The following is a 23,327-nucleotide window of genomic DNA, read 5'->3' on the forward strand; positions in this document are numbered from 1 at the left end:
GGTTCCACATGCATGTTTTAGCTGAAGGAAGAATACCTTAAACCTGGAGAGTTGAGACCCTTGGAATGGGTACCATGTAATATGACTTCAAAGGGTCTTCATTTGCTCACCGAACCTCTCCAATGCTACCACTGCTTCGTTTATGCCCCTGTACATATGCTTGATTCTCTTTCGGAGCCATAGCAATCCATAGGTTTTAAGATACTTACTAGTCAGGTACATTCTTAGGCGTTTAATATGCGGTGTTGAGTCCATTTCGTTGAGCAAGGAGTAGCTCTTGTCTATTCCATATTTGGCTTAAGGAACTTTATCTGTGCTCATTTCAATCTCTAGTTTTATGCAGCACCCCAACTCACCTTTCCCCTTAAGCAAGCATAAGTTGGTTTTCTACATTTGAGACCCTGTTCTGTTTTGGAATTCTGTTCCTGTGTATCCAAGTTTACATTCCGTGTATTAGTGATATCTTATGATGTTTCTTTTTCTGTGTGACTTATTTCAGTTAGAATCATCGTACCTGAATCCACTCATTATGCTGCTACGGGCCTGATGACATAGATTTCATTGCTGAGTGATACTGCATTGTACGTAAGTACCACAAGTTCTTTATCCATTTTTCACTTTCTGCGATGTTGAACTTGTACTGTAAATGAGGTTCTTGTAAACAGAGGCGTCCCAAACTTTGGGGTGGCTGTGTCTTTTTTATTTTAATTTCCCTAATCTATAGGACCATAAGTGGAAGTGCCCTAGGCTCTGTTGCTTTGTTTTTTAGATATTTCAGGAAACACCATACACTTCTCCCGAGTGTCTGTTGGCAATTTACATCCCGCCCGTCAGCATAACAAGGCTCCCAGTTCTCCATGGCCTGTCCTGCCTTTCTGGATTTTACACTTTTTTCAGATGGCCCTTTTGACCGGGGGAAAGTGAGACTTCATTGTAGTGCAGATTTCCTTTGCAAGCTTGCTTGGTTGGCCAAAAAGGGCGTATGCGTTTTTTCCTGAATATATTCAGGAAAAAACGCATACGCACTTTTTGGCCAAGTGCATCATTGTGGACGTTCTGCCTCTTTTCCTATGCTTCCAATGCAATTCCAGTCTACCTCCTGAAATCGGTTTCCTGCAATTCTGCCCCGCTTTCAAGTCCTCTTGGCAGCCTTACTTCAGTATATTTTTGGACGATAGCTGTCACTTATAACTCTGCAGGTTTGTGAATTACAGTGCCCCTGAGCTCCTTTCTTCAACTCGCTTTCTTGTGACCTGGCCGCAACACCGCAGGATGGCTTCAGGCCCTAATCTGGTTCCGGCACGGCACGCTGAGCCTTTGGTTATTTTCTCTTCCTGGTGGGAAATGAGAGTTAAATTTGCCCGTCCAGACACCTCCAGCTAGTCTCTCATTGGTTCTCCCTATTCCTGTTCATCTTCCACAGAAATTGCAAACTGGGCCAAACAGGAGTTTAAAGGCGCTGACTCTCCAAGTGGGGAGAGTGTTAGTAAAGCGTCTGGAATGTTGCACCCGAGTACCAGGGGTGGAAAACTTAGATATATTTAAACACGTCTCCCGTTCACACGGTTGATCATACTCTGGGTTCCACATGCATGTTTTAGCTGAAGGAAGAATACCTTAAACCTGGAGAGTTGAGACCCGTGTAATGGGTACCATGCAATATGACTTCAAAGGGTCTTCGTTTGCTCACCGAACCTCTCCAATCCTATCACTGCTGCGTTTATGCCCCTGTACACACGCTTGATTCTCTTATGGAGACATAGCAATCCATCGGTTTTAAGATACTTACTAGTCAGGTACATTCTTAGGCGTTTAATATGCGGTGTTGAGTCCATTTCGTTGAGCAAGTAGTAGCTCTTGTCTATTACATATTTGGCTTAAGGAACATTATCTGTGCTCATTTCAATCTCTGGTTTTATGCAGCACCCCAACTCACCTTTACCCTTAAGCAAGCATTTGTTGGTTTTCTAAATTTGAAACCCTGTTCTGTTTTGGAATTCAGTTCCTGTGTAGCCAATTTTATATTCCGTGTATTAGTGATATCTTATGATGTTTCTTTTTCTGTGTGACTTATTTCAGTTAGAATCATCATACCTGAATCCACTCATTGTGCTGCTAAGGGCCTGATGACATAGATTTCATTGCTGAGTGATATTGCTTTGTAAGTAAATACCACAACTTCTTTATCCATTTTTCACTTTCTGCGATGTTGAACTTGTACTGTAAACGAGGTTGTTTTAAACAGAGCCGTTCCAAACATTGCGGTGGCTGTGTCTTTTTTATTTTAATTTCCCTAAGCTATAGGACCATAAGTGGAAGTGCCCTAGGCTCTGTTGCTTTGTTTTTTAGATGTTTCAGGAAACACCATACACTTCTCCCAAGTGTCTGTTGGCAATTTACATCCCGCCCATCAGCATAACAAGGCTCCCAGTTCTCCATGGCCTGTCCTGCCTTTCTGGATTTTACACTTTTTTCAGATGGCCCTTTTCACCGGGGGGAAGTGAGACTTCATTGTAGTGCAGATTTCCTTTGAAAGCTTGCTTGGTTGGCCAAAAAGGGCGTATGCGTTTTTTCCTGAATATATACAGGAAAAAACGCATACGCACTTTTTGGCCAAGTGCATCATTGTGGACGTTCTACCTCTTTCCCTATGCTTTCAATGCAATTCCAGTCTACCTCCTGAAATCGGTTTCCTGCAATTCTGCCCCGCTTTCAAGTCCTCTTGGCAGCCTTACTTCAGTATATTTTTGGACGATAGCTGTCTTTTATAACTCTGCAGGTTTGTGAATTACAGTGACCCTGAGCTCCTTTCTTCAACTCGCTTTCTTGTGAGCTGGCCGCAACACCGCAGGATGGTTTCAGGCCCTAATCTGGTTCCGGCACGGCACGCTGAGCCTTTGGTTAATTCCTCTTCCTGGTGGGAAATGAGAGTTAAATTTGCCCGTCCAGACACCTCCAGCTAGTCTCTCATTGGTTCTCCCTATTCCTGTTCATCTTCCGCAGAAATTGCAAACTGGGCCAAACAGGAGGTTAAAGGGACTGACTCTCCAAGTCGGGAGAGTGTTAGTAAAGTGTCTGGAATGTTGCACTCGAGTACCAGGGTTCGAAAACTGAGACATATTTGAACACGTCTCCTGTTCACATGGTTGATCATACTCTGGGTTCCACATGCATGTTTTAGCTGAAGGAAGAATACCTTAAACCTGGGTAGTTGAAACCCGTGGAATGGGTACCATGCAATATGACTTCAAAGGGTCTTCATTTGCTCACCGAACCTCTCCAATCCTATCACTGCTGCGTTTATGCCCCTGTACACATGCTTGATTCTCTTTCGGAGACATAGCAATCCATAGGTTTTAAGATACTTACTAGTCAGGTACATTCTTAGGCGTTTAATATGGGGTGTTGAGTCCATTTCGTTGAGCAAGGAGTAGCTCTTGTCTATTCCATATTTGCCTTAAGGAACTTTATCTGTGCTCATTTCCATCTTTGGTTTTATGCAGCACCCCAACTCACCTTTCCCCTTAAGCAAGCATAAGTTGGTTTTCTACGTTTGAGACCCTGTTCTGTTTTGGAATTCACTTCCTTTGTAGCCAAGTTTACATTCCGTGTATTAGTGATATCTTATGATGTTTCTTTTTCTGTGTGACTTATTTCATTTAGAATCATCGTACCTGAATCCACTCATTATGCTGCTACGGGCCTGATGACATAGATTTCATTGCTGAGTGATACTGCATTGTACGTAAGTACCACAAGTTCTTTATCCATTTTTCACTTTCTGCGATGTTGAACTTGTACTGTAAATGAGGTTCTTGTAAACAGAGGCGTCCCAAACTTTGGGGTGGCTGTGTCTTTTTGATTTTAATTTCCCTAAACTATAGGACCATAAGTGGAAGTGCCCTAGGCTCTGTTGCTTTGTTTTTTAGATGTTTCAGGAAACACCATACACTTCTCCCGAGTGTCTGTTGGCAATTTACATCCCGCCCATCAGCATAACAAGGCTCCCAGTTCTCCATGGCCTGTCCTGCCTTTCTGGATTTTACACTTTTTTCAGATGGCCCTTTTGACCGGGGGGAAGTGAGACTTCATTGTAGTGGAGATTTCCTTTGCAAGCTTGCTTGGTTGGCCAAAAAGGGCGTATGCGTTTTTTCCTGAATATATTCAGGAAAAAACGCATACGCACTTTTTGGCCAAGTGCATCATTGTGGACGTTCTGCCTCTTTTCCTATGCTTTCAATGCAATTCCAGTCTACCTCCTGAAATCGGTTTCCTGCAATTCTGCCCCGCTTTCAAGTCCTCTTGGCAGCCTTACTTCAGTATATTTTTGGACGATAGCTGTTATTTATAACTCTGCAGGTTTGTGAATTACAGTGCCCCTGAGCTCCTTTCTTCAACTCACTTTCTTGTGAGCTGGCCGCAACACCGCAGGATGGTTTCAGGCCCTAATCTGGTTCCGGCACGGCACGCTGAGGCTTTGGTTAATTCCTCTTCCTGGTGGGAAATGAGAGTTAAATTTGCCCGTCCAGACACCTCCAGCTAGTCTCTCATTTGTTCTCCCTATTGCTGTTCATCTTCCGCAGAAATTGCAAACTGGGCCAAACAGGAGGTTAAAGGGACTGACTCTCCAAGTCGGGAGAGTGTTAGTAAAGCGTCTGGAATGTTGCACTCGAGTACCAGGGTACGAAAATTGAGACATATTTGAACACGTCTCCCGATCACATGGTTGATCATACTCTGGGTTCCACATGCATGTTTTAGCTGTAGGAAGAATACCTTAAACCTGGGTAGTTGAAACCCGTGGAATGGGTACCATGCAATATGACTTCAAAGGGTCTTCATTTGCTCACCGAACCTCTCCAATGCTATCACTGCTGCGTTTATGCCCCTGTACATATGCTTGATTCTCTTTCGGAGACATAGCAATCCATAGGTTTTAAGATACTTACTAGTCAGGTACATTCTTAGGCGTTTAATATGCGGTGTTGAGTCCATTTCGTTGAGCAAGGAGTAGCTCTTGTCTATTCCATATTTGGCTTAAGGTACTTTATCTGTGCTCATTTCAATCTTTGGTTTTATGTAGCACCCCAACTCACCTTTACCCTTAAGCAAGCATAAGTTGGTTTTCTAAATTTGAGACCCTTTTCTGTTTTGGAATTCAGTTCCTGTGTAGCCAAGTTTACATTCCGTGTATTACTGACACCTCATGATGTTTCTTTTTCTGTGTGACTTATTTCAGTTAGAATCATCATACCTGAATCAACTCATTGTGCTGCTAAGGGCCTGATGACATAGATTTCATTGCTGAGTGATATTGCTTTGTAAGTAAATACCACAAGTTCTTTATCCATTTTTCACTTTCTGCGATGTTGAACTTGTACTGTAAATGAGGTTCTTGTAAACAGAGGCGTCCCAAACTTTGGGGTGGCTGTGTCTTTTTGATTTTAATTTCCCTAAGCTATAGGACCATAAGTGGAAGTGCCCTAGGCTCTGTTGCTTTGTTTTTTAGATGTTTCAGGAAACACCATACACTTCTCCCGAGTGTCTGTTGGCAATTTACATCCCGCCCATCAGCATAACAAGGCTCCCAGTTCTCCATGGCCTGTCCTGCCTTTCTGGATTTTACACTTTTTTCAGATGGCCCTTTTGACCGGGGGGAAGTCAGACTTCATTGTAGTGCAGATTTCCTTTGCAAGTTTGCTTGGTTGGACAAAAAGGGCGTATGCGTTTTTTCCTGAATATATTCAGGAAGAAACGCATACGCCCTTTGTGGCCAAGTGCATCATTGTGGACGTTCTGCCTCTTTTCCTATGCTTTCAATGCAATTCCAGTCTACCTCCTGAAATCGGTTTCCTGCAATTCTGCCCCGCTTTCAAGTCCTCTTGGCAGCCTTACTTCAGTATATTTTTGGACGATAGCTGTCATTTATAACTCTGCAGGTTTGTGAATTACAGTGCCCCTGAGCTCCTTTCTTCAACTCGCTTTCTTTTGAGCTGGCCGCAACACCGCAGGATGGCTTCAGGCCCTAATCTGGTTCCGGCATGGCACGCTGAGCCTTTGGTTATTTCCTCTTCCTGGTGGGAAATGAGAGTTAAATTTGCCCGTCCAGACACCTCCAGCTAGTCTCTCATTGGTTCTCCCTATTCCTGTTCATCTTCCGAAGAAATTGCAAACTGGGCCAAACAGGAGGTTAAAGGGACTGACTCTCCAAGTCGGGAGAGTGTTAGTAAAGCGTCTGGAATGTTGCACCCGAGTACCAGGGGAGGAAAACTGAGACATATTTGAACACGTCTCCTGTTCACACGGTTGATCATACTCTGGGTTCCACATGCATGTTTTAGCTGAAGGAAGAATACCTTAAACCTGGAGAGTTGAGACCCTTGGAATGGGTACCATGCAATATGACTTCAAAGGGTCTTCATTTGCTCACCGAACCTCTCCAATGCTACCACTGCTTCGTTTATGCCCCTGTACATATGCTTGATTCTCTTTCGGAGCCATAGCAATCCATAGGTTTTAAGATACTTACTAGTCAGGTACATTCTTAGGCGTTTAATATGCGGTGTTGAGTCCATTTCGTTGAGCAAGGAGTAGCTCTTGTCTATTCCATATTTGGCTTAAGGAACTTTATCTGTGCTCATTTCAATCTCTAGTTTTATGCAGCACCCCAACTCACCTTTCCCCTTAAGCAAGCATAAGTTGGTTTTCTACATTTGAGACCCTGTTCTGTTTTGGAATTCTGTTCCTGTGTATCCAAGTTTACATTCCGTGTATTAGTGATATCTTATGATGTTTCTTTTTCTGTGTGACTTATTTCAGTTAGAATCATCGTACCTGAATCCACTCATTATGCTGCTACGGGCCTGATGACATAGATTTCATTGCTGAGTGATACTGCATTGTACGTAAGTACCACAAGTTCTTTATCCATTTTTCACTTTCTGCGATGTTGAACTTGTACTGTAAATGAGGTTCTTGTAAACAGAGGCGTCCCAAACTTTGGGGTGGCTGTGTCTTTTTTATTTTAATTTCCCTAAGCTATAGGACCATAAGTGGAAGTGCCCTAGGCTCTGTTGCTTTGTTTTTTAGATATTTCAGGAAACACCATACACTTCTCCCGAGTGTCTGTTGGCAATTTACATCCCGCCTGTCAGCATAACAAGGCTCCCAGTTCTCCATGGCCTGTCCTGCCTTTCTGGATTTTACACTTTTTTCAGATGGCCCTTTTGACCGGGGGAAAGTGAGACTTCATTGTAGTGCAGATTTCCTTTGCAAGCTTGCTTGGTTGGCCAAAAAGGGCGTATGCGTTTTTTCCTGAATATATTCAGGAAAAAACGCATACGCACTTTTTGGCCAAGTGCATCATTGTGGACGTTCTGCCTCTTTTCCTATGCTTTCAATGCAATTCCAGTCTACCTCCTGAAATCGGTTTCCTGCAATTCTGCCCCGCTTTCAAGTCCTCTTGGCAGCCTTACTTCAGTATATTTTTGGACGATAGCTGTCATTTATAACTCTGTAGGTTTGTGAAATACAGTGCCCCTGAGCTCCTTTCTTCAACTCGCTTTCTTGTGAGCTGGCCGCAACACCGCAGGATGGTTTCAGGCCCTAATCTTGTTCCGGCACGGCACGCTGAGCCTTTGGTTAATTCCTCTTCCTGGTGGGAAATGAGAGTTAAATTTGCCCGTCCAGACACCTCCAGCTAGTCTCTCATTGGTTCTCCCTATTCCTGTTCATCTTCCGCAGAAATTGCAAACTGGGCCAAACAGGAGGTTAAAGGGACTGACTCTCCAAGTCGGGAGAGTGTTAGTAAAGCGTCTGGAATGTTGCACTCGAGTACCAGGGTACGAAAACTGAGACATATTTGAACACGTCTCCCGATCACATGGTTGATCATACTCTGGGTTCCACATGCATGTTTTAGCTGTAGGAAGAATACCTTAAACCTGGGTAGTTGAAACCCGTGGAATGGGTACCATGCAATATGACTTCAAAGGGTCTTCATTTGCTCACCGAACCTCTCCAATCCTATCACTGCTGCGTTTATGCCCCTGTACACATGCTTGATTCTCTTTCGGAGACATAGCAATCCATAGGTTTTAAGACACTTACTAGTCAGGTACATTCTTAGGCGTTTAATATGGGGTGTTGAGTCCATTTCGTTGAGCAAGGAGTAGCTCTTGTCTATTCCATATTTGGCTTAAGGAACTTTATCTGTGCTCATTTCAATCTCTGGTTTTATGCAGCACCCCAACTCACCTTTCCCCTTAAGCAAGCATAAGTTGGTTTTCTAAATTTGAGACCCTGTTCTGTTTTGGAATTCAGTTCCTGTGTAGCCAAGTTTACATTCCGTGTATTAGTGATATCTTATGATGTTTCTTTTTCTGTGTGACTTATTTCAGTTAGAATCATCGTACCTGAATCCACTCATTATGCTGCTACGGGCCTGATGACATAGATTTCATTGCTGAGTGATACTGCATTGTACGTAAGTACCACAAGTTCTTTATCCATTTTTCACTTTCTGCGATGTTGAACTTGTACTGTAAATGAGGTTCTTGTAAACAGAGGCGTCCCAAACTTTGGGGTGGCTGTGTCTTTTTGATTTTAATTTCCCTAAGCTATAGGACCATAAGTGGAAGTGCCCTAGGCTCTGTTGCTTTGTTTTTTAGATGTTTCAGGAAACACCATACACTTCTCCCGAGTGTCTGTTGGCAATTTACATCCCGCCCATCAGCATAACAAGGCTCCCAGTTCTCCATGGCCTGTCCTGCCTTTCTGGATTTTACACTTTTTTCAGATGGCCCTTTTGACCGGGGGGAAGTCAGACTTCATTGTAGTGCAGATTTCCTTTGCAAGTTTGCTTGGTTGGACAAAAAGGGCGTATGCGTTTTTTCCTGAATATATTCAGGAAGAAACGCATACGCCCTTTTTGGCCAAGTGCATCATTGTGGACGTTCTGCCTCTTTTCCTATGCTTTCAATGCAATTCCAATCTACCTCCTGAATTCGGTTTCCTGCAATTCTGCCCCGCTTTCAAGTCCTCTTGGCAGCCTTACTTCAGTATATTTTTGGACGATAGCTGTCATTTATAACTCTGCAGGTTTGTGAATTACAGTGCCCCTGAGCTCCTTTCTTCAACTCGCTTTCTTCTGAGCTGGCCGCAACACCACTGGATGGCTTCAGGCCCTAATCTGGTTCCGGCACGGCACGCTGAGCCTTTGGTTATTTCCTCTTCCTGGTGGGAAATGAGAGTTAAATTTGCCCGTCCAGAAACCTCCAGCTAGTCTCTCATTGGTTCTCCCTATTCCTGTTCATCTTCCGAAGAATTTGCAAACTGGGCCAAACAGGAGGTTAAAGGGACTGACTCTCCAAGTCGGGAGAGTGTTAGTAAAGCGTCTGGAATGTTGCACCCGAGTACCAGGGGAGGAAAACTGAGACATATTTGAACACGTCTCCTGTTCACACGGTTGATCATACTCTGGGTTCCACATGCATGTTTTAGCTGAAGGAAGAATACCTTAAACCTGGAGAGTTGAGACCCTTGGAATGGGTACCATGCAATATGACTTCAAAGGGTCTTCATTTGCTCACCGAACCTCTCCAATGCTATCACTGCTTCGTTTATGCCCCTGTACATATGCTTGATTCTCTTTCGGAGACATAGCAATCCATAGGTTTTAAGATACTTACTAGTCAGGTACATTCTTAGGCGTTTAATATGCGGTGTTGAGTCCATTTCGTTGAGCAAGGAGTAGCTCTTGTCTATTCCATATTTGGCTTAAGGAACTTTATCTGTGCTCATTTCAATCTCTAGTTTTATGCAGCACCCCAACTCACCTTTCCCCTTAAGCAAGCATAAGTTGGTTTTCTACATTTGAGACCCTGTTCTGTTTTGGAATTCTGTTCCTGTGTATCCAAGTTTACATTCCGTGTATTAGTGATATCTTATGATGTTTCTTTTTCTGTGTGACTTATTTCAGTTAGAATCATCGTACCTGAATCCACTCATTATGCTGCTACGGGCCTGATGACATAGATTTCATTGCTGAGTGATACTGCATTGTACGTAAGTACCACAAGTTCTTTATCCATTTTTCACTTTCTGCGATGTTGAACTTGTACTGTAAATGAGGTTCTTGTAAACAGAGGCGTCCCAAACTTTGGGGTGGCTGTGTCTTTTTTATTTTAATTTCCCTAAGCTATAGGACCATAAGTGGAAGTGCCCTAGGCTCTGTTGCTTTGTTTTTTAGATATTTCAGGAAACACCATACACTTCTCCCGAGTGTCTGTTGGCTATTTACATCCCGCCCGTCAGCATAACAAGGCTCCCAGTTCTCCATGGCCTGTCCTGCCTTTCTGGATTTTACACTTTTTTCAGATGGCCCTTTTGACCGGGGGAAAGTGAGACTTCATTGTAGTGCAGATTTCCTTTGCAAGCTTGCTTGGTTGGCCAAAAAGGGCGTATGCGTTTTTTCCTGAATATATTCAGGAAAAAACGCATACGCACTTTTTGGCCAAGTGCATCATTGTGGACGTTCTGCCTCTTTTCCTATGCTTTCAATGCAATTCCAGTCTACCTCCTGAAATCGGTTTCCTGCAATTCTGCCCCGCTTTCAAGTCCTCTTGGCAGCCTTACTTCAGTATATTTTTGGACGATAGCTGTCATTTATAACTCTGTAGGTTTGTGAAATACAGTGCCCCTGAGCTCCTTTCTTCAACTCGCTTTCTTGTGAGCTGGCCGCAACACCGCAGGATGGTTTCAGGCCCTAATCTTGTTCCGGCACGGCACGCTGAGCCTTTGGTTAATTCCTCTTCCTGGTGGGAAATGAGAGTTAAATTTGCCCGTCCAGACACCTCCAGCTAGTCTCTCATTGGTTCTCCCTATTCCTGTTCATCTTCCGCAGAAATTGCAAACTGGGCCAAACAGGAGGTTAAAGGGACTGACTCTCCAAGTCGGGAGAGTGTTAGTAAAGCGTCTGGAATGTTGCACTCGAGTACCAGGGTACGAAAACTGAGACATATTTGAACACGTCTCCCGATCACATGGTTGATCATACTCTGGGTTCCACATGCATGTTTTAGCTGTAGGAAGAATACCTTAAACCTGGGTAGTTGAAACCCGTGGAATGGGTACCATGCAATATGACTTCAAAGGGTCTTCATTTGCTCACCGAACCTCTCCAATCCTATCACTGCTGCGTTTATGCCCCTGTACACATGCTTGATTCTCTTTCGGAGACATAGCAATCCATAGGTTTTAAGACACTTACTAGTCAGGTACATTCTTAGGCGTTTAATATGGGGTGTTGAGTCCATTTCGTTGAGCAAGGAGTAGCTCTTGTCTATTCCATATTTGGCTTAAGGAACTTTATCTGTGCTCATTTCAATCTCTGGTTTTATGCAGCACCCCAACTCACCTTTCCCCTTAAGCAAGCATAAGTTGGTTTTCTAAATTTGAGACCCTGTTCTGTTTTGGAATTCAGTTCCTGTGTAGCCAAGTTTACATTCCGTGTATTAGTGATATCTTATGATGTTTCTTTTTCTGTGTGACTTATTTCAGTTAGAATCATCGTACCTGAATCCACTCATTATGCTGCTACGGGCCTGATGACATAGATTTCATTGCTGAGTGATACTGCATTGTACGTAAGTACCACAAGTTCTTTATCCATTTTTCACTTTCTGCGATGTTGAACTTGTACTGTAAATGAGGTTCTTGTAAACAGAGGCGTCCCAAACTTTGGGGTGGCTGTGTCTTTTTGATTTTAATTTCCCTAAGCTATAGGACCATAAGTGGAAGTGCCCTAGGCTCTGTTGCTTTGTTTTTTAGATGTTTCAGGAAACACCATACACTTCTCCCGAGTGTCTGTTGGCAATTTACATCCCGCCCATCAGCATAACAAGGCTCCCAGTTCTCCATGGCCTGTCCTGCCTTTCTGGATTTTACACTTTTTTCAGATGGCCCTTTTGACCGGGGGGAAGTCAGACTTCATTGTAGTGCAGATTTCCTTTGCAAGTTTGCTTGGTTGGACAAAAAGGGCGTATGCGTTTTTTCCTGAATATATTCAGGAAGAAACGCATACGCCCTTTTTGGCCAAGTGCATCATTGTGGACGTTCTGCCTCTTTTCCTATGCTTTCAATGCAATTCCAATCTACCTCCTGAATTCGGTTTCCTGCAATTCTGCCCCGCTTTCAAGTCCTCTTGGCAGCCTTACTTCAGTATATTTTTGGACGATAGCTGTCATTTATAACTCTGCAGGTTTGTGAATTACAGTGCCCCTGAGCTCCTTTCTTCAACTCGCTTTCTTCTGAGCTGGCCGCAACACCACTGGATGGCTTCAGGCCCTAATCTGGTTCCGGCACGGCACGCTGAGCCTTTGGTTATTTCCTCTTCCTGGTGGGAAATGAGAGTTAAATTTGCCCGTCCAGAAACCTCCAGCTAGTCTCTCATTGGTTCTCCCTATTCCTGTTCATCTTCCGAAGAATTTGCAAACTGGGCCAAACAGGAGGTTAAAGGGACTGACTCTCCAAGTCGGGAGAGTGTTAGTAAAGCGTCTGGAATGTTGCACCCGAGTACCAGGGGAGGAAAACTGAGACATATTTGAACACGTCTCCTGTTCACACGGTTGATCATACTCTGGGTTCCACATGCATGTTTTAGCTGAAGGAAGAATACCTTAAACCTGGAGAGTTGAGACCCTTGGAATGGGTACCATGCAATATGACTTCAAAGGGTCTTCATTTGCTCACCGAACCTCTCCAATGCTATCACTGCTTCGTTTATGCCCCTGTACATATGCTTGATTCTCTTTCGGAGACATAGCAATCCATAGGTTTTAAGATACTTACTAGTCAGGTACATTCTTAGGCGTTTAATATGCGGTGTTGAGTCCATTTCGTTGAGCAAGGAGTAGCTCTTGTCTATTCCATATTTGGCTTAAGGAACTTTATCTGTGCTCATTTCAATCTCTAGTTTTATGCAGCACCCCAACTCACCTTTCCCCTTAAGCAAGCATAAGTTGGTTTTCTACATTTGAGACCCTGTTCTGTTTTGGAATTCTGTTCCTGTGTATCCAAGTTTACATTCCGTGTATTAGTGATATCTTATGATGTTTCTTTTTCTGTGTGACTTATTTCAGTTAGAATCATCGTACCTGAATCCACTCATTATGCTGCTACGGGCCTGATGACATAGATTTCATTGCTGAGTGATACTGCATTGTACGTAAGTACCACAAGTTCTTTATCCATTTTTCACTTTCTGCGATGTTGAACTTGTACTGTAAATGAGGTTCTTGTAAACAGAGGCGTCCCAAACTTTGGGGTGGCTGTGTCTTTTTTATTTTAATTTCCCTAAGCTATAGGACCATAAGTGGAAGTGCCCTAGGCTCTGTTGCTTTGTTTTTTAGATATTTCAGGAAACACCATACACTTCTCCCGAGTGTCTGTTGGCTATTTACATCCCGCCCGTCAGCATAACAAGGCTCCCAGTTCTCCATGGCCTGTCCTGCCTTTCTGGATTTTACACTTTTTTCAGATGGCCCTTTTGACCGGGGGAAAGTGAGACTTCATTGTAGTGCAGATTTCCTTTGCAAGCTTGCTTGGTTGGCCAAAAAGGGCGTATGCGTTTTTTCCTGAATATATTCAGGAAAAAACGCATACGCACTTTTTGGCCAAGTGCATCATTGTGGACGTTCTGCCTCTTTTCCTATGCTTTCAATGCAATTCCAGTCTACCTCCTGAAATCGGTTTCCTGCAATTCTGCCCCGCTTTCAAGTCCTCTTGGCAGCCTTACTTCAGTATATTTTTGGACGATAGCTGTCATTTATAACTCTGTAGGTTTGTGAAATACAGTGCCCCTGAGCTCCTTTCTTCAACTCGCTTTCTTGTGAGCTGGCCGCAACACCGCAGGATGGTTTCAGGCCCTAATCTTGTTCCGGCACGGCACGCTGAGCCTTTGGTTAATTCCTCTTCCTGGTGGGAAATGAGAGTTAAATTTGCCCGTCCAGACACCTCCAGCTAGTCTCTCATTGGTTCTCCCTATTCCTGTTCATCTTCCGCAGAAATTGCAAACTGGGCCAAACAGGAGGTTAAAGGGACTGACTCTCCAAGTCGGGAGAGTGTTAGTAAAGCGTCTGGAATGTTGCACTCGAGTACCAGGGTACGAAAACTGAGACATATTTGAACACGTCTCCCGATCACATGGTTGATCATACTCTGGGTTCCACATGCATGTTTTAGCTGTAGGAAGAATACCTTAAACCTGGGTAGTTGAAACCCGTGGAATGGGTACCATGCAATATGACTTCAAAGGGTCTTCATTTGCTCACCGAACCTCTCCAATCCTATCACTGCTGCGTTTATGCCCCTGTACACATGCTTGATTCTCTTTCGGAGACATAGCAATCCATAGGTTTTAAGACACTTACTAGTCAGGTACATTCTTAGGCGTTTAATATGGGGTGTTGAGTCCATTTCGTTGAGCAAGGAGTAGCTCTTGTCTATTCCATATTTGGCTTAAGGAACTTTATCTGTGCTCATTTCAATCTCTGGTTTTATGCAGCACCCCAACTCACCTTTCCCCTTAAGCAAGCATAAGTTGGTTTTCTAAATTTGAGACCCTGTTCTGTTTTGGAATTCAGTTCCTGTGTAGCCAAGTTTACATTCCGTGTATTAGTGATATCTTATGATGTTTCTTTTTCTGTGTGACTTATTTCAGTTAGAATCATCGTACCTGAATCCACTCATTATGCTGCTACGGGCCTGATGACATAGATTTCATTGCTGAGTGATACTGCATTGTACGTAAGTACCACAAGTTCTTTATCCATTTTTCACTTTCTGCGATGTTGAACTTGTACTGTAAATGAGGTTCTTGTAAACAGAGGCGTCCCAAACTTTGGGGTGGCTGTGTCTTTTTGATTTTAATTTCCCTAAGCTATAGGACCATAAGTGGAAGTGCCCTAGGCTCTGTTGCTTTGTTTTTTAGATGTTTCAGGAAACACCATACACTTCTCCCGAGTGTCTGTTGGCAATTTACATCCCGCCCATCAGCATAACAAGGCTCCCAGTTCTCCATGGCCTGTCCTGCCTTTCTGGATTTTACACTTTTTTCAGATGGCCCTTTTGACCGGGGGGAAGTCAGACTTCATTGTAGTGCAGATTTCCTTTGCAAGTTTGCTTGGTTGGACAAAAAGGGCGTATGCGTTTTTTCCTGAATATATTCAGGAAGAAACGCATACGCCCTTTTTGGCCAAGTGCATCATTGTGGACGTTCTGCCTCTTTTCCTATGCTTTCAATGCAATTCCAATCTACCTCCTGAATTCGGTTTCCTGCAATTCTGCCCCGCTTTCAAGTCCTCTTGGCAGCCTTACTTCAGTATATTTTTGGACGATAGCTGTCATTTATAACTCTGCAGGTTTGTGAATTACAGTGCCCCTGAGCTCCTTTCTTCAACTCGCTTTCTTTTGAGCTGGCCGCAACACCGCAGGATGGCTTCAGGCCCTAATCTGGTTCCGGCACGGCACGCTGAGCCTTTGGTTATTTCCTCTTCCTGGTGGGAAATGAGAGTTAAATTTGCCCGTCCAGACACCTCCAGCTAGTCTCTCATTGGTTCTCCCTATTCCTGTTCATCTTCCGAAGAAATTGCAAACTGGGCCAAACAGGAGGTTAAAGGGACTGACTCTCCAAGTCGGGAGAGTGTTAGTAAAGCGTCTGGAATGTTGCACCCGAGTACCAGGGGAGGAAAACTGAGACATATTTGAACACGTCTCCTGTTCACACGGTTGATCATATTCTGGGTTCCACATGCATGTTTTAGCTGAAGGAAGAATACCTTAAACCTGGAGAGTTGAGACCCTTGGAATGGGTACCATGCAATATGACTTCAAAGGGTCTTCATTTGCTCACCGAACCTCTCCAATGCTATCACTGCTGCGTTTATGCCCCTGTACATATGCTTGATTCTCTTTCGGAGACATAGCAATCCATAGGTTTTAAGATACTTACTAGTCAGGTACATTCTTAGGCGTTTAATATTCGGTGTTGAGTCCATTTCGTTGAGCAAGGAGTAGCTCTTGTCTATTCCATATTTGGCTTAAGGAACTTTATCTGTGCTCATTTCAATCTCTGGTTTTATGCAGCACCCCAACTCACCTTTCCCCTTAAGCAAGCATAAGTTGGTTTTCTACATTTGAGACCCTGTTCTGTTTTGGAATTCTGTTCCTGTGTATCCAAGTTTACATTCCGTGTATTAGTGATATCTTATGATGTTTCTTTTTCTGTGTGACTTATTTCAGTTAGAATCATCATACCTGAATCCACTCATTATGCTGCTACGGGCCTGATGACATAGATTTCATTGCTGAGTGATACTGCATTGTACGTAAGTACCACAAGTTCTTTATCCATTTTTCACTTTCTGCGATGTTGAACTTGTACTGTAAATGAGGTTCTTGTAAACAGAGGCGTCCCAAACTTTGGGGTGGCTGTGTCTTTTTGATTTTAATTTCCCTAAGCTATAGGACCATAAGTGGAAGTGCCCTAGGCTCTGTTGCTTTGTTTTTTAGATATTTCAGGAAACACCATACACTTCTCCCGAGTGTCTGTTGGCAATTTACATCCCGCCCATCAGCATAACAAGGCTCCCAGTTCTCCGTGGCCTGTCCTGCCTTTCTGGATTTTACACTTTTTTCAGATGGCCCTTTTGACCGGGGGGAAGTGAGACTTCATTGTAGTGCAGATTTCCTTTGCAAGCTTGCTTGGTTGGCCAAAAAGGGCGTATGCGTTTTTTCCTGAATATATTCAGGAAAAAACGCATACGCACTTTTTGGCCAAGTGCATCATTGTGGACGTTCTGCCTCTTTTCCTATGCTTTCAATGCAATTCCAGTCTACCTCCTGAAATCGGTTTCCTGCAATTCTGCCCCGCTTTCAAGTCCTCTTGGCAGCCTTACTTCAGTATATTTTTGGACGATAGCTGTCATTTATAACTCTGTAGGTTTGTGAATTACAGTGCCCCTGAGCTCCTTTCTTCAACTCGCTTTCTTGTGAGCTGGCCGCAACACCGCAGGATGGTTTCAGGCCCTAATCTTGTTCCGGCACGGCACGCTGAGCCTTTGGTTAATTCCTCTTCCTGGTGGGAAATGAGAGTTAAATTTGCCCGTCCAGACACCTCCAGCTAGTCTCTCATTGGTTCTCCCTATTCCTGTTCATCTTCCGCAGAAATTGCAAACTGGGCCAAACAGGAGGTTAAAGGGACTGACTCTCCAAGTCGGGAGAGTGTTAGTAAAGCGTCTGGAATGTTGCACCCGAGTACCAGGGTACGAAAACTGAGACATATTTGAACACGTCTCCTGATAACACGGTTGATCATACTCTAGGTTCCACATGCATGTTTTAGCTGAAGGAAGAATACCTTAAACCTGGGTAGTTGAAACCCGTGGAATGGGTACCATGCAATATGACTTCAAAGGGTCTTCATTTGCTCACCGAACCTCTCCAATCCTATCACTGCTGCGTTTATGCCCCTGTACACACGCTTGATTCTCTTTTGGAGACATAGCAATCCATAGGTTTTAAGATACTTACTAGTCAGGTACATTCTTAGGCGTTTAATATGGGGTGTTGAGTCCATTTCGTTGAGCAAGGAGTAGCTCTTGTCTATTCCATATTTGGCTTAAGGAAGTTTATCTGTGCTCATTTCAATCTTTGGTTTTATGCAGCACCCCAACTCACCTTTCCCCTTAAGCAAGCATAAGTTGGTTTTCTACATTTGAGACACTGTTCTGTTTTGGAATTCAGTTCCTGTGTAGCCAAGTTTACATTCCGTATATTACTGATAACTTATGATGTTTCTTTTTCTGTGTGACTTATTTCAGTTAGAATCATAGTACCTGAATCAACTCATTGTGCTGCTAAGGGCCTGATGACATAGATTTCATTGCTGAGTGATATTGCTTTGTAAGTAAATACCACAACTTCTTTATCCATTTTTCACTTTCTGCGATGTTGAACTTGAACTGTAAACGAGGTTCTTGTAAACAGAGGCGTCCCAAACTTTGGGGTGGCTGTGTCTTTTTGATTTTAATTTCCCTAAGCTATAGGACCATAAGTGGAAGTGCCCTAGGCTCTCTTGCTTTGTTTTTTAGATGTTTCAGGAAACACCATACACTTCTCCCGAGTGTCTGTTGGCAATTTACATCCCGCCCATCAGCATAACAAGGCTCCCAGTTCTCCATGGCCTGTCCTGCCTTTCTGGATTTTACACTTTTTTCAGATGGCCCTTTTGACCGGGGGGAAGTCAGACTTCATTGTAGTGCAGATTTCCTTTGCAAGTTTGCTTGGTTGGACAAAAAGGGCGTATGCGTTTTTTCCTGAATATATTCAGGAAGAAACGCATACGCTCTCTTTGGCCAAGTGCATCATTGTGGACGTTCTGCCTCTTTTCCTATGCTTTCAATGCAATTCCAATCTACCTCCTGAATTCGGTTTCCTGCAATTCTGCCCCGCTTTCAAGTCCTCTTGGCAGCCTTACTTCAGTATATTTTTGGACGATAGCTGTCATTTATAACTCTGCAGGTTTGTGAATTACAGTGCCCCTGAGCTCCTTTCTTCAACTCGCTTTCTTTTGAGCTGGCCGCAACACCGCAGGATGGCTTCAGGCCCTAATCTGGTTCCGGCACGGCACGCTGAGCCTTTGGTTATTTCCTCTTCCTGGTGGGAAATGAGAGTTAAATTTGCCCGTCCAGACACCTCCAGCTAGTCTCTCATTGGTTCTCCCTATTCCTGTTCATCTTCCGAAGAAATTGCAAACTGGGCCAAACAGGAGGTTAAAGGGACTGACTCTCCAAGTCGGGAGAGTGTTAGTAAAGCGTCTGGAATGTTGCACCCGAGTACCAGGGGAGGAAAACTGAGACATATTTGAACACGTCTCCTGTTCACACGGTTGATCATATTCTGGGTTCCACATGCATGTTTTAGCTGAAGGAAGAATACCTTAAACCTGGAGAGTTGAGACCCTTGGAATGGGTACCATGCAATATGACTTCAAAGGGTCTTCATTTGCTCACCGAACCTCTCCAATGCTATCACTGCTGCGTTTATGCCCCTGTACATATGCTTGATTCTCTTTCGGAGACATAGCAATCCATAGGTTTTAAGATACTTACTAGTCAGGTACATTCTTAGGCGTTTAATATTCGGTGTTGAGTCCATTTCGTTGAGCAAGGAGTAGCTCTTGTCTATTCCATATTTGGCTTAAGGAACTTTATCTGTGCTCATTTCAATCTCTGGTTTTATGCAGCACCCCAACTCACCTTTCCCCTTAAGCAAGCATAAGTTGGTTTTCTACATTTGAGACCCTGTTCTGTTTTGGAATTCTGTTCCTGTGTATCCAAGTTTACATTCCGTGTATTAGTGATATCTTATGATGTTTCTTTTTCTGTGTGACTTATTTCAGTTAGAATCATCATACCTGAATCCACTCATTATGCTGCTACGGGCCTGATGACATAGATTTCATTGCTGAGTGATACTGCATTGTACGTAAGTACCACAAGTTCTTTATCCATTTTTCACTTTCTGCGATGTTGAACTTGTACTGTAAATGAGGTTCTTGTAAACAGAGGCGTCCCAAACTTTGGGGTGGCTGTGTCTTTTTGATTTTAATTTCCCTAAGCTATAGGACCATAAGTGGAAGTGCCCTAGGCTCTGTTGCTTTGTTTTTTAGATATTTCAGGAAACACCATACACTTCTCCCGAGTGTCTGTTGGCAATTTACATCCCGCCCATCAGCATAACAAGGCTCCCAGTTCTCCGTGGCCTGTCCTGCCTTTCTGGATTTTACACTTTTTTCAGATGGCCCTTTTGACCGGGGGGAAGTGAGACTTCATTGTAGTGCAGATTTCCTTTGCAAGCTTGCTTGGTTGGCCAAAAAGGGCGTATGCGTTTTTTCCTGAATATATTCAGGAAAAAACGCATACGCACTTTTTGGCCAAGTGCATCATTGTGGACGTTCTGCCTCTTTTCCTATGCTTTCAATGCAATTCCAGTCTACCTCCTGAAATCGGTTTCCTGAAATTCTGCCCCGCTTTCAAGTCCTCTTGGCAGCCTTACTTCAGTATATTTTTGGACGATAGCTGTCATTTATAACTCTGTAGGTTTGTGAATTACAGTGCCCCTGAGCTCCTTTCTTCAACTCGCTTTCTTGTGAGCTGGCCGCAACACCGCAGGATGGTTTCAGGCCCTAATCTTGTTCCGGCACGGCACGCTGAGCCTTTGGTTAATTCCTCTTCCTGGTGGGAAATGAGAGTTAAATTTGCCCGTCCAGACACCTCCAGCTAGTCTCTCATTGGTTCTCCCTATTCCTGTTCATCTTCCGCAGAAATTGCAAACTGGGCCAAACAGGAGGTTAAAGGGACTGACTCTCCAAGTCGGGAGAGTGTTAGTAAAGCGTCTGGAATGTTGCACCCGAGTACCAGGGTACGAAAACTGAGACATATTTGAACACGTCTCCTGATAACACGGTTGATCATACTCTAGGTTCCACATGCATGTTTTAGCTGAAGGAAGAATACCTTAAACCTGGGTAGTTGAAACCCGTGGAATGGGTACCATGCAATATGACTTCAAAGGGTCTTCATTTGCTCACCGAACCTCTCCAATCCTATCACTGCTGCGTTTATGCCCCTGTACACACGCTTGATTCTCTTTTGGAGACATAGCAATCCATAGGTTTTAAGATACTTACTAGTCAGGTACATTCTTAGGCGTTTAATATGGGGTGTTGAGTCCATTTCGTTGAGCAAGGAGTAGCTCTTGTCTATTCCATATTTGGCTTAAGGAAGTTTATCTGTGCTCATTTCAATCTTTGGTTTTATGCAGCACCCCAACTCACCTTTCCCCTTAAGCAAGCATAAGTTGGTTTTCTACATTTGAGACACTGTTCTGTTTTGGAATTCAGTTCCTGTGTAGCCAAGTTTACATTCCGTATATTACTGATAACTTATGATGTTTCTTTTTCTGTGTGACTTATTTCAGTTAGAATCATAGTACCTGAATCAACTCATTGTGCTGCTAAGGGCCTGATGACATAGATTTCATTGCTGAGTGATATTGCTTTGTAAGTAAATACCACAACTTCTTTATCCATTTTTCACTTTCTGCGATGTTGAACTTGAACTGTAAACGAGGTTCTTGTAAACAGAGGCGTCCCAAACTTTGGGGTGGCTGTGTCTTTTTGATTTTAATTTCCCTAAGCTATAGGACCATAAGTGGAAGTGCCCTAGGCTCTCTTGCTTTGTTTTTTAGATGTTTCAGGAAACACCATACACTTCTCCCGAGTGTCTGTTGGCAATTTACATCCCGCCCATCAGCATAACAAGGCTCCCAGTTCTCCATGGCCTGTCCTGCCTTTCTGGATTTTACACTTTTTTCAGATGGCCCTTTTGACCGGGGGGAAGTCAGACTTCATTGTAGTGCAGATTTCCTTTGCAAGTTTGCTTGGTTGGACAAAAAGGGCGTATGCGTTTTTTCCTGAATATATTCAGGAAGAAACGCATACGCCCTTTTTGGCCAAGTGCATCATTGTGGACGTTCTGCCTCTTTTCCTATGCTTTCAATGCAATTCCAATCTACCTCCTGAATTCGGTTTCCTGCAATTCTGCCCCGCTTTCAAGTCCTCTTGGCAGCCTTACTTCAGTATATTTTTGGACGATAGCTGTCATTTATAACTCTGCAGGTTTGTGAATTACAGTGCCCCTGAGCTCCTTTCTTCAACTCGCTTTCTTTTGAGCTGGCCGCAACACCGCAGGGTGGCTTCAGGCCCTAATCTAGTTCCAGCACGGCACGCTGAGCCTTTGGTTATTTCCTCTTCCTGGTGGGAAATGAGAGTTAAATTTGCCCGTCCAGACACCTCCAGCTAGTCTCTCATTGGTTCTCCCTATTCCTGTTCATCTTCCGAAGAAATTGCAAACTGGGCCAAACAGGAGGTTAAAGGGACTGACTCTCCAAGTCGGGAGAGTGTTAGTAAAGCGTCTTGAATGTTGCACCCGAGTACCAGGGGAGGAAAACTGAGACATATTTGAACACGTCTCCTGTTCACACGGTTGATCATACTCTGGGTTCCACATGCATGTTTTAGCTGAAGGAAGAATACCTTAAACCTGGAGAGTTGAGACCCTTGGAATGGGTACCATGCAATATGACTTCAAAGGGTCTTCATTTGCTCACCGAACCTCTCCAATGCTATCACTGCTGCGTTTATGCCCCTGTACATATGCTTGATTCTCTTTCGGAGACATAGCAATCCATAGGTTTTAAGATACTTACTAGTCAGGTACATTCTTAGGCGTTTAATATTCGGTGTTGAGTCCATTTCGTTGAGCAAGGAGTAGCTCTTGTCTATTCCATATTTGGCTTAAGGAACTTTATCTGTGCTCATTTCAATCTCTGGTTTTATGCAGCACCCCAACTCACCTTTCCCCTTAAGCAAGCATAAGTTGGTTTTCTACATTTGAGACCCTGTTCTGTTTTGGAATTCTGTTCCTGTGTATCCAAGTTTACATTCCGTGTATTAGTGATATCTTATGATGTTTCTTTTTCTGTGTGACTTATTTCAGTTAGAATCATCGTACCTGAATCCACTCATTATGCTGCTACGGGCCTGATGACATAGATTTCATTGCTGAGTGATACTGCATTGTACGTAAGTACCACAAGTTCTTTATCCATTTTTCACTTTCTGTGATGTTGAACTTGTACTGTAAATGAGGTTCTTGTAAACAGAGGCGTCCCAAACTTTGGGGTGGCTGTGTCTTTTTGATTTTAATTTCCCTAAGCTATAGGACCATAAGTGGAAGTGCCCTAGGCTCTGTTGCTTTGTTTTTTAGATATTTCAGGAAACACCATACACTTCTCCCGAGTGTCTGTTGGCAATTTACATCCCGCCCGTCAGCATAACAAGGCTCCCAGTTCTCCATAGCCTGTCCTGCCTTTCTGGATTTTACACTTTTTTCAGATGGCCCTTTTGACCGGGGGAAAGTGAGACTTCATTGTAGTGCAGATTTCCTTTGCAAGCTTGCTTGGTTGGCCAAAAAGGGCGTATGCGTTTTTTCCTGAATATATTCAGGAAAAAACGCATACGCACTTTTTGGCCAAGTGCATCATTGTGGACGTTCTGCCTCTTTTCCTATGCTTTCAATGCAATTCCAGTCTACCTCCTGAAATCGGTTTCCTGCAATTCTGCCCCGCTTTCAAGTCCTCTTGGCAGCCTTACTTCAGTATATTTTTGGACGATAGCTGTCATTTATAACTCTGTAGGTTTGTGA

Source organism: Grampus griseus (assembly GCF_964374135.1).
Source record: "Grampus griseus genome assembly, chromosome: 4".
NCBI lineage: Eukaryota > Metazoa > Chordata > Mammalia > Artiodactyla > Delphinidae > Grampus > Grampus griseus.